We start from the raw sequence: 11,990 nt of genomic DNA on the forward strand, positions 1-11,990 counted from the left end.
CATACATGTTAAATTTTTGACAATTTGAGGGCAACGCATGTAAAAAGGCATTTAGTGAGAAAGTAATGCTCACCTCAGATTCCTGCTTCCTGGGCCCTTTCTAGAGGTGGCCACTATCACCGTGGTTTCTTTGCACCCACAGTATGGAGGTGACACCACATTTCGCAAGAAAGAGAGCACCATATACACTACTCGGCATCTAGCTGTTTCCACTTACAATAGATCTTGGAGAGCAGACCCTTTTGGTGCCTATAGGTCAGGCTCAGTTTTTCAAGAGCTGCAAGGATTCCCACCATACAGCTGTGCCATGATTTATTTGACCCTCTTAATAGACAGCTAGCTTGTTTCCAGTCTTTTTCTATGACAATGCTGCAAAGAGTATCTTCGGACATTTCCTTTTGCACGTTTGTGTTTATCGACCAGGTTGAGTTCCTAGAAATCAGTCAGAAGGACTGTGCTTTGACAGCTACTGCCACACTACCTTTCAAGAGGAGGGTTGTTACAACTTAAGACTCCCATCCATAGGGCATGAGAGTGCCTGAGAAACTGAGGCATCTCAGAGAAGTTAAAATTACTGCAGTTTTTGTGGGAGGGAAAACTGTTTTTCTGCTTTATCAGTTTATTCAGATCACAGATATCACAAGATTATCAAGCACTGTGTTTTTAATAAAAGGTGAATCTGGGAATACTACTGAAAAATTAATAAGTAAAATTACAGCATTTTTCAGTTTCCCGAGCACTCTCGCATACAACTGGTGGGCACATAAACTGGTGTGATGATGTCTCTGTAGGGCGATACGGTACTTTCTACCAAAATCCAATGTTCCCCCAACCAGATCTGGAAGCCAGGTCTCCAGACACTAAAAACAGCGCTCTTTCCATGTCACCCTTTGACTCTCTCCTGGATCAAGGAACCCACGTTTCAGAACTAAAACTGCAGTTAGTTTGTGCTAACAAACTTGTGCCCGGGCCAGGGCCCTGAGACAAGGCTAGTGAGCACGAGCTTATCGCCAAGAGCATCCAAAGGCATCAGCAGATGCACCCTGGAACCACCTGTGTGTTTATCACGTAGTCCACGAGCCCTGCACACACACAAGCACACCTTTTTTTAGAAGTAGAAAGAGCATGAGCTAAGAGCCAGGAAAACCCCTCCTCCCGTTTCCTCACTTGACAATCCAGGGAGTTAAGACTGATCACTTATATATTTTCCTTAAAACTTACACAGTCACTATATATCAGACCCTTTATAAGCCTTATTTCTTCTAGTTCGCACATCTAGCCCTGCAGGGTAGGTATCATGATCCCCGTATTACAGATGAGGACACTGAGGCTCAGGTCCTCATGTGACTTGCCTATAGTCAGTCTACAAGTGGCAGGGTCAGGATTTGAACTCTGCCAAGTGCCAAAGCTAAGGATCCCACTCTTTCCAGCTCTCCGGAAGAATGGGATTCTGTAAGTCACAGGAACACCACTTTCCAGGGGGTACCTGGGCTCCATTCCACTGTCACCAGAGGGCTTAAGCCCAGGGGCTCAGCACACCAAGGGTTAAGGCCAAGAGGCAGAGACTCTCTGGGGCTGCACAAAGGGAAAATGCACTTCCTGCCCCTGCGGGCAGAGATGCTGTTTTCTGCTCAGCAAATTAGGACGTTTGTTTAATTAAGACGACACACAGATTTTGTTATTCTAAATATTTTTGGAACATGATGCTTGGGAGGAAGCTGTCAAGGCAAGGATTTTTTTTTCCCCTTTGCTTTGGATTTCTCTTTCTCCCCCTCCAAGAGAAGGGTAGGGCCAGGCTTGGAGGAAAACAACAGCAACCCCTCCTCTCCTTTTGAAATAAAGATGTCAAGCTGGTAAGGGCTGTCTTAAGTACTTTATGGAAGGATTAGCTAGAAGAGGAAGTGAAGAAAGCACAGCCCAGCCTGGTTTCTAGCAATACCCTCCAACAGCCCACACAACAATGCAGCATTTTTTGAGTGTGCTTTTCTCCTTTTAAAAAGCTAACAGATCCTGGTTTTGTTTTTTCTGGAGCAAGACCGGGCAAAAGGCAGGCTGTGATTAACATGCATCCTTCATCCTGCAGGAGAGAAGTTGTCCCATCTCCAACCCCTTAGGTTAAAAAGTAAAAAAATAAAAAACAGAAAGCAAGGGCCCTGACCCTCTCTTTCCTCACCCCTCACGTGCCCCACAGAACACACCTCTCCGGCTGCCCTTCTGCAAACTGCCTGCTGATCCGAGCACCTGGATCTGCCCATGGGCACTGCCGGGACTTGCTGAATGTGAAAAGTTGAGCTTTTTGGTGTCACCCTGCAGCCATCTGGGGGGCACAGCGGCTCTCAAATTACACTGAGCAATCTCTTGACGTCTTTAATTACCCTTCAATTATCCACTAAATGAGTCCTCACTTTTCAACCCCGAATGCTGGCCTCAGTTTGCCAAACCTGCAATATCCTCCCTCCTGGAGGCAGCCTCCACAGACAGAAGTGGTCCCTCTCAGAGTCTCTTTGTCTCTCACATGCTTGGGACACTCATCACAGGCTGCCTTTGTATTTCAGTCCTTTGGCCACTATTTCCCCTGAGGACTGTAAACTCCTCGCTCTGCCCTCTGGGTTCTCCACAGGATGGGCTGGCTCCCTTCTCCCAATACCCATGACTCACCGTACCTTTCTGGGGTCTCTGTCATCTTCATCTCACATTAGAGTCATCAACAGATTTGTCCCAGCTCTCCCCTGGATGCCCAAGGGCAGGGGCCAGGTCTTACTCAACCTCACACCCCACCATCACCTGGCAGAGTCCTTGGCACAGTGAAGCCAGTTAAATATTTGCTCAATTACACCTCTGCGTACCCTCCCCCATCCCTGGCAGCCTTGTATATAAACTGACTAATATTCATCAAGTGATTGTCTAAATAGGCCTTAAAGCAGCCTCACTCTTTACCAAAAAGGGAATAAACCACCCGGTAAGGTTACAGGCTCAGAAATGGCCACAGTGTTGCACGAAGGCGCTAAGGCTCTTCCCCTTCAACAGTTACTCAACAGTTACTTTGAAATCCTGTTAAACCCAGGAAAGGGTGCAGTGAACCGAGAAGTGGCTGAGCCTCTCAACTGCCCAGCGGAGAGAGCCTCCTGCCTCCAGGACCTGGGACTTCCCAGGAACCTTCCCCACACTGGCTGGGTGGAGCTGCAGACGGCAGCCCTGGCGCTCACCCTGCCCCCATCTCAAGACAGCCAGCAAACCTGGTTCAGGAGGGTACTCGGCCTCAGTTTGAAACAACGGAGCTGTCTAGAGGGATGGGAGGGGGTGCAGTCCCACCCTGGGCGTGGCTCCAGGACAACTTGGGGTGAGGACCCAGCGCAGGGAATTTGGCGCGGGGGAAGGGGGTAAGTAGAAAACCCCTGATCTAGCCCAAACAGGAACGATGCAATAGCCCAAGCCGGGTCCTAAAGGAGCAGGCCCCAGCTCTCCTTGCCCTTGCCCGCCCCATGGGGCCGCCCGCAGGTGCGGTGGAATCAGGTGCGCGCCGGGACCGCGGAGATGACTTCGGGCCTTCCCGAGCCTTTCTCTCCCGAAAAGCAGAAGTCAAAAGTCAAAGGGTGAGGGTCTGTAGGGGAGGAAGGGAGCCTTTCCTGCCTCGATCCCCGGTCCCTGCTGGGTCCCCCTTCTCCAAGCACCCACCCGCACCTCTCCCCGTCCCCCTCCTCCGCCGGGCCGATTGCAGCCGGGCGAATGAGGAAGTCGGGAGCAGAGGGCGGAAACTGAGCGAGCGCAATGTCTGCTGCCGGATTGTCCGATTCTGACTCAGGAGGACGTCCTGACAGCTGCCAAACGGTCCCTGGCTGCCCGTTACCTCCGTTTCGAAAACGCCCTGAAACTTCCAAAGGAGCCGCCACCCCGAGACCCCCACCCTACCCTCCCCGTTCATATGGGTCCAAGGGACAGAGACTCCCCGGAATGGGTTAAAAAGTTTGCCCAACTTGGGTACTGGGCGAGGCGAGGGCGGGGCGCGTGCTCCAGCAGCAGGGGGAGGTCGAGGCTCCCGGTGCTCGGCCCGCGGAGTGCGCCGGCGGGAGGTGGGGGGGGGATGGAGGGTTTCCGGGGAGCGTCCGGCACCGAAGCCTTCCTCTGCTCCCCGAAGCCTCGCTTTCAGCGGCGCCTTCCCCGAGCGTCAGCGCAGGGGGCCTGGAACCCCACTGGGAAAGATGCATTGCCCCGGCCGGGCCTCGCCGCGTTCGCGCCCGCCCGCGCTGATCGCCGGCCGCGCGGAGGCCGAGAACCACACGTCGGCCCGCTCGCCCCAGACGCCGCACGTCCCGTCGCCGCCGCCCCCGCCCGCCCGGGGCGGGACACGCCGGTGGGGCTCGCTCACCTGAACCTGGATCTGCCCCGGGGAACAGGCGCTGCTTCTCCTGAGAGGGCTTTCTCGAGCGCTCAGGCGACGGCGGGGTGGGGCGAGCGCGCGAGGCGGGAGCTGCAGCAGGTCAGCCTCGCTCAGCCTTCGGTGCCCTGCCCAGGAACCGCGGTGATCTGCGCGCCTCACCGCACCCTGCTCGGCTCCTCGCCGCCTTCCCGCCCCGCCCTCTCAGCGCCCGCCCATTCTGAGACAAGCGCCGGCTGAGGGGCGGAGCCTGGAGAGATGGGCCCGCCCCCAGCTGTCTCTCCCACTCCAGCCCGCTTCTCGTCTTGATGGACCGACATCTTGACCTGTGGGAAGGTAGTGGGCGGAGTCCATGGGGCTAGAGGGGTGGCCTCCATCTGCCCCCACCTCCACCCTCTCCACCTTCCCCGAGCTTCCTAGGCGGGAGCCCCGCCCCCTAGGGCGGGCCCAACGAGCAGCCAGGTTCCAGGAGGAGGATTGACACAGAGAGAATCCAACCAGAGGAGGAAACTCGCAGAGAGCTCCAGGCCGGGATTTTTGTGCATTGACTGGTCCCGGGCGAGGCTGGGCGGGAGCAAACTGGGAAGGTCCGGGATTCTGACACCCCGCCCCACGAGCTGTTTTCCCAGACCCATGTCATCCTACCAGAACAGATATTAAGGACCATATATGGGAAAAGTGCTATTTTATAGTTAAGATGGCTTGTAGGGGCGGACATGGACTCAGCCCCGGATCCGTTGTGGGCGCCCTGAGTTTGATTTCTGATCCTCTCTTTACAGCCGGCACGTTGCTGTCTTTCAACCTAAGACCTTTGCTCTGCCTGGAGTGCACTTCTGAGCCCCTCCTTACCTCCACGTGGTTAACTCGCACACTTCCTTTCACATATTTGTTACAAAATATTTTCTTGGAATTTTTTAAGTAGGCAAAGCTCATTTTTTGTTGTTACCGATCACAACGAGAGGATTTAAAATTTTTTAATTTTTAAAACAGTTTTTTACATTTTTAATCCATCTGGAAGTTATTTTGACTTTGGAGTGAGGAAGAAATCTAATGCAGTTTTTGTAATAGCCAGTTCTCTACATACCATTTTCAATGATTTTTGGTACCATCTTCATCACCTATGAAACTCTTTTGTTCTTAGATCTGTTTCTGAGTTTTATCCATTGATGTTTCTGTGTACTAGTTACACAATACTTTAAGGATAGTAGCATTATGATTTATTTTATATCTAAGAAGGCAAATTTCTCATTACTCTTTCCTTTTGAAATGTTCTTCCTATCATGACTAAACTACTCTTCCAAATGAATTTCAGAAAAAGTATGATCTAAAGGCAAGAGGAAACTAGAAAAAAGATTTTGCAATTCTGTGACAAAGAATTATTGTCAACAATATGTAAAGAGCTCTTCTACATCCGTAAGAAAACCCCCAAATACTCTAAAATAAAAGTGAGCAAATAAAGAACAGGCTATTTAAAAAGAAACATATAAATGGCCAGTAATTATGAAAAAAAATTAGACATCTGAAATGCAAACAAAACTACAAGAGATGCCATTTTTCACCTGTCAAATTAAAACAAATAAATAAATAAAGATATCCACTGTTAGCCAGGTTTAGAGATACAGGTGGAAAAGTAAATTGATCAGTTTTCTCTGATAATTAATCATAAAGTAACAATTGGAAAAGTGCACCAAAATGGATTTAAAAGTTCTTCTTTGCAACATCATTTATAGTTATTAAATGTTAGAAATAAATGTACACTATAAAAGATTGAATAAATTTTGATACATCCATAGGTTGAACAATACCTAGAAAGTCATTTAAAAAATGTAGATTTCTATTTGCTGATTTAAAACATAATAAATGAAGAAGAGCAAATTATAGAATGCTATTATAGCGGATTTCATTTATTTTTGTGTAATCTTTATATGTGTGTTATGTGTGTCTGGTGTGTGTGTGTACATGTGTGCATATATCAAAGAGAGAATGAGGTTTAAAAGGCATTATATCAAAGTATAAGTAAAGGGTATGTCTTGGCAGAGGATTATGACTGATTTTTTTTTTTCTTTTGCTTATCTGTATTTCAAACACGTATCTCACTTCCAGAATTTTTTCAAACATGTAAGGAGAAGACTCACGCTGATGTCATCTCTTCCAAAACTTCTATGACTCTCCAGTCTAGTCTGGTTAGGTGCCTCCTTTGTGCTGTCACATCATCTTGAGTTTATCTCTCTCACAGCATTTTCATCGTCCATTGACTTACTGTTCCCTCTGCCCAGGCTGGGAGCTGCCTGAGGGCAGATAGGAAGTATGCCTTATTTGTCTCTGTGGACCCTGAACTAATACAAGGCTTGGCATCAAATGGTCCTTAATGGATGCTTGAACAGGACTCAGAGAGCATCTGTCTTCTTATCTGTAAAATGGATGTAATCACTGGGCCTTGCCCAGCCCGTAGGACTGTTGGGAGGAACACTGGAGAAGTGGGCCTGTAGGTGTTTTATAAACTGCTAAGGAGTGTGCACTTACAACAGAGCATTATTGATAATGATCATGTCCATTTTCCTCATACTCCCCGCCTCCTAGCCCTACCCTCTCCGGGAAACTGAGGTCACTAAGAAGATGGAAGGCCTCTGTCAGCCAGGCTCTGAATTCTCTCCTCTCCAGCCTGGATGCTCCCCTGACTGAGGAAGCCCTCCTGCTTGCTGTCCAGCCTAACCTTTCCTCTATCTCCCAGAACCTGCACCCTTGATAATGTCTACTCCTGTAATGTTTTAGAAAAATACTTTATCGATCTTGTCTGAGTATTAAAATAGTATTATGGTTGATGGAGAAAATGCTCAAAAGAAAACAAAAATTACCCACAACCATACCACCACAATACAGCAACCATTAACACAGCTTGTTACTGCTTTCAAATCTTTATACACACACACGTATTTAAAATCAAATTGAGAGATCCACATATATATGGTCATCTGATCTGTTACAAAGGTACCACTGCAAATGAGTGCAGAAAAGATGGTCTTTTTAATACATGATGCTAGGTCAATTGCATATGTACATGTGGGAACATGAATCTTGATCCCTACACTTACACTGTTGAGAGAAATAGTTCAGAATGGATCAGAGACCTAAGTGTGAAAACTAAACAACAAAACTTCTGGAAGAAAGCATGGGGAGGATGTCTTCATGACCTGGAAAGAAGCAAAAATTTCTTAAGACACAAAAAGTATAAATCATAAGAAAAGATTAAGGTGAACTCATTAAAATTAAGAACTTCACAAAAGGTATAAACCATAAGAAAAGATTGTTAAGTTGAACTTCATAAAATTAAGAACTTCTGTTCATCAAAAGATACATTTAAAACCTTTAATTAAAAAGAATATGAAAACTAATATATGTATGTATATGTATGCCTGGGACATTGTGCTATACACCAGAAATTGACACATTGTAACTGACTGTACTTCAATAAAAAAATGAAATTTAAAAAAAGATGTATTTAAGAAAGTGAAAAAATCAGACCTCAGGCTGGGAGAAAATATTTACAATACATGTATATATTGAAGGGTGTATATCCAGAATTTATCAAGAGCATCTATTTAAGAAAAAGACAGACAACACAATTTTTTTTAATGGGTAGACTTGAATGAGTCCTACAGAAAAAAGGATAACTAGCTAGTAAGCAAATGAAAAGGTGCTAAACAGCATTGGTTATCACAGAAGGCAAGTTAAAACCACAATGAGCTAGCACTATCCCCAACTAGAATGGCTGAAGTTAAGATACCAAGTGTTTGCAAAGATGGAGAGCTACTGAAACGCTCATAAATTGCTTGTGGGAATGTAAGTTTCTGCAACCACTTTGGGAAAGGGTTTGGCTGTACCTACTAAAGTTGAATGTACTTGTATAATCTATGATCAGCAATTCTGCTCTTAAGTATATACCCAGCAGAAATGAGTGCTCAGGCCTGACAAAGGCACTTACAGAAATGTTCGTAGCAGCTTCACATAGCCAAAAACTAGGAAGAGAAAACCCTGTCAATGGTACAATGGATAAATTGAGTCTGTTCTTACAGTGGACCACCATACAGAAATAAAAAACACCGGATTAGTGTTATGTTTAAAAAACACAGTGACTCAAATATCCATGAACTGATGAGTGGGTAAACAAAATGTGGTATATTCCTACAATGGCATATTACTCGGCAATAAAAAGGAATGAAATACTAACACCTGTTACAACATAGATAACCCTTGAGAACACTATGCTGAGTGAAAGGAGCCAGTCACAGAAGACCACACAGTATACAATGTCATGCATATGAAATGTCCAGAATAGGCATATCTATAGAGATAGAAAACAGATTAGTGGTTGCCAGAGGCTGAGGGGAGGGAAGAATAGGAATTTACTGCTAGTGGGTGTAAGGGTTTTTTGGTTTGTTTTGTTTTGTTTTTTTCTGAGACAATGAGAATCTTCTGCAATCAGATAATAGGGGTGGTTGGCCAACTCTGTGACTATACTAAATAAAACCCACTGAATTGTTTAGTTTAAAGGGATGAACATCTTGGTACATGATTTATATCTTAATTAAGCTGTTGTGTGTGTTTTTTTTTTTTAATGGATGAATCTCATAGACACCCCATTGAGTGAAAGAGTTTAGCTACAAAAAGAAAAGTAAATATTGTATGATTCCATTTTTGTGAAGTCCCAAAACAGATAAAATTAATCTCTAAGAGAAGCTGGAGTGGAGGTTCCCCTCGAAGAGAGTTGGTGAATGGGAGAGGAACGAGGAGTACAGGGGTGTTCTAATCCTGATCTAGTTGGTGGTTACACTGGGTCTACACATGTAAAATTCACTGACGTGTACCCTTAAGATTCGTGTGCTGTACTGATGGTAAATTACACTTCGAGAAAAAAGGAAAATCACAAAATAAATTAGAGCAAAATGTAAACAACGGGCAAGGATGGATAAAAGGTATATGGGAGTCCTTTGTACTATTCTTGTAGTTTTCCTTAACTCGGTAATTATATAAAATTAAAAGTGACAAATAACATAAAAAATAAAAGTTAAATCATACTGTATACATAGTTTTGTGTTTCTGCTAACTATTTTTCTCTTCATCCTCTTGGCCGCTCATCTGCTTATAAACATACTTGGGGATTTCTCTGTCTTAAAAACAAACCAGAAAAAGCTTTATCCAAAGTATACAAAGAACTCTTAAAACTCAACAATAAGAAGACAAACAACATGATTATAAAGCAAGACAAAGACCTGCACAGGAGAAGATATACAGAGGGCTAATAAGCATATGGAAAGGTGCTCCACATCATATGGCATCAGAGAAATGCAAATTAAAACAATAATAAGCCACCACTATACACCTATTAGAATGGCCCAAAAATCCAGAACACTGACAACACCAAATGCTGGTGAGGGTGTGGAGCAACTGGGACTCTTGTTGATTGCTGATGGGTATGCAAAGCCACTTTGGAGGACAGCGTGGTGGTTTCTGACAAAACTAAACATACTCTCACCATACGGCCCAGCACTTGTGCTCCTGGATATTTATACAAAGGAGCTGAAAACTTATGTACACCCAAAAAACTGCACACAAGATGTCTACTGCAGCATTATTCATAATTGCAAAATGTGAAAACAACCAAGATGTCCTTCTGTAGGTGAATGGATACATAAACTGTTGTCCACCCAGACAGTGAAGCATTAGTGCTACAAATAAATAAACTCTTGGGCCATGAAAAGACATGGAGGAAGCTTAAACAGGTATTACTGAGTGAAAGATACCAATATGAAAAAGACTGCATACTATGTGATTCCAGCTATATGACATTCTGGTAAAGGCAAAACTATGAAGAAAGTAAAAAGATTAGTGGCTGTCAGGGGGTTGTGGGGAGAGGGAGGGCCAAAAAGACAGAGCACAGAGGATTTTTAGGGCAGTGAAAACACTCTGATACTCTCACGGTAGGTACATTCCTCGTTCTCCCCTCCCACTCATCAGCCAATTTCTCCAAAAAGTGAGCCTTAATTCACAGCATCTGCATCAGGCCCCAGCTACCTCACCTTGGGCCCCTCCCTTTCCCTGAAACTGCTCCTCGGCGGTCCACAGGCTGAATGCCTCACTCGGGTCTTGCCTTCCTAGACAGCATTTGAAATTGCTCAACATCCCCTCCTCCCAACACAGACTTCCCAGAAACTTCCCAGAGGGACTGGTTGCCTTTCCTGTCCTCCCTTCCATGATTGGTCCCTAGCCCAGGGTGGACGCTCCACTGGAATGCCCAGGTTTGGGCTACATCTGTTTGCTGAAGGCAGTGTTTCTTCCAATTGTTTGGTACCAGTCTTATATCTGTTGTTAACCATTTTTAATAGCATCTCTACCAGAGGCTCATATTTATTGAGTGATTCACCATGTGGCAGGCACTTTGCTAAGTGCTTTGTTTAAACATCATCTCATTTAAGCCTCACAATGACATCGTAAGGTTAGATATGAATATTATCCCCATTTTACAGATGAGGAAGTGGAGGCTCAGAGAAATTAAGTGACTTGCCAAGTTCACACAGCTACTAAGTGGTGGGGCCAGAGTTCAGCCCATGTCGGTGGAGCTTTAGAGCCCACATGCCACAGACTACATCCCAGTGCCTGCTGTTTTCAGCCCTCTTCTTCTCCTCCTAAATCTGTACCCTCTTTCCTGAGCTTTTAACCCACTCCTCCACTTTCAAATATGATACCCATGGACTTTCAAATCCATCTCTCCAACCCCAGCCTCTTCCTGATGGTCAGCCTTTTTTTTCTTCCCAGTTTGTTTTTATTGTGGTAGAATACGTACATGACATAAAATTCACCATCTTAAATCATGTTTAAGTGTATGGTTCAGCAGCATTAAGGACATTTCTATTGTACAACCATCACTGCTATCCGTCTCCAAAATTCTTTCCATCTTGCAAAACTGAAACTCTGTACCCACCGAACAATAACTCCCCATCCTCCTATCCTGCTCCACCCCACCTCCTGGAAAACCATAATTCCACTTCCTGTCTCTACGAGTTTGTCTACTCTAGGTCCATCACTTATGTAAGTGGGACCACGCAGTATTTGTCTTTGTGTGACTCGCTTATTTCACCTGGCATAATGTCCTCAACTTTCATCCATGTTGTACCACGTGTCAGAATTTCCTTCTTTTTTTAATGTTGAATAATATTCTACTGTATGCACAGACCACATTTTGCTTATCCATTCATCCACTGATGGATATTTGGTTTGCTTCCACATTTTAGCTATTGTGACTAATATTGCTATGAACATGGATGCACAAATCTCTTCTCTTTTCAATTCTTTTGGATGAGTGCTCAGAGGAAGAGTTGCTGGATCATATGGCTATACTGTTTTTAATTTTTTAGGAAGACTAAATTGTTTTTCATAACGTCTATACATTTTACCTTCACACCAACGATGCACAAGGATTCCAATTTGTTCACATCCTCTCTTCTACTTGTTATTTTCTGTAATTAAAAAAAAAAGTATTGTCATCAAAGAAGATTATGCAACAGGAAAACAGATGAAAGGTTTTTGCTTTTGATAATAGCCATTTTAATGGGTATAA

At 44.9% G+C, this 11,990-nt stretch overlaps 1 protein-coding gene and 1 long non-coding RNA gene across 3 annotated transcripts in view; one reads left to right on the forward strand and one right to left on the reverse strand.

Moving 5' to 3' along the window:
• MYH9 (myosin heavy chain 9) overlaps positions 1-4,566 on the reverse strand; it is an 86,228-nt gene extending 81,662 nt beyond the window's left edge. For both annotated transcript variants that reach the window (XM_074375478.1, XM_074375477.1), the window contains exon 1: positions 4,367-4,566. The gene's annotated coding sequence lies outside the window, so the exon portion shown is untranslated. The remainder of the gene's footprint in view (positions 1-4,366) is intronic.
• Positions 2,785-8,801, forward strand: LOC141579445 (uncharacterized). The gene is made up of 2 exons (XR_012510896.1): positions 2,785-3,380; positions 3,499-8,801. It is a non-coding gene; the product is annotated as an uncharacterized LOC141579445 (long non-coding RNA).
• The last annotated feature ends 3,189 nt before the right edge of the window (positions 8,802-11,990 follow it).

Source organism: Camelus bactrianus, chromosome 12 (genome assembly GCF_048773025.1).
Source record: "Camelus bactrianus isolate YW-2024 breed Bactrian camel chromosome 12, ASM4877302v1, whole genome shotgun sequence".
Lineage (NCBI taxonomy): Eukaryota > Metazoa > Chordata > Mammalia > Artiodactyla > Camelidae > Camelus > Camelus bactrianus.